The sequence below is a fragment of the Triticum dicoccoides genome, chromosome 6A (genome assembly GCF_002162155.2).
Source record: "Triticum dicoccoides isolate Atlit2015 ecotype Zavitan chromosome 6A, WEW_v2.0, whole genome shotgun sequence".
In the NCBI taxonomy this organism is placed as follows: domain Eukaryota; kingdom Viridiplantae; phylum Streptophyta; class Magnoliopsida; order Poales; family Poaceae; genus Triticum; species Triticum dicoccoides.
Window position 1 is genome coordinate 111,398,096 of NC_041390.1, and position 330 is coordinate 111,398,425.

A 330-nucleotide genomic window follows, 5' to 3' on the forward strand; every position below is an offset into this window, starting at 1 on the left:
CCCGGCGCTCGCCCCCGACCCGGCACTCGCCCTCGACCCGGCGCTCGCCCCCGACCCGTCGGCCCTCGCCTCCATCCTCTGCTTCCTCCCCTCCCAACCTCGGCCGTCGTCGGGCCTGCCTTCTCGCCCTTGCACCCTTTGTAAACCCCCCCTCTCTCTCTGCTAGCTAGGGTTCTTCGGTTAATTTACTTAGGTTTTAGTTAGGGCAGTAGGTTAATTAGGTTATCTATTTAGTTATGAATTTAGCTAGGTTTTAAAATAGGACAGAAATTTAGGGTTAAGCAATTGTAGTTAAAAGAAAAGGCAGCATTTAAGCAATTGTCCAAATCA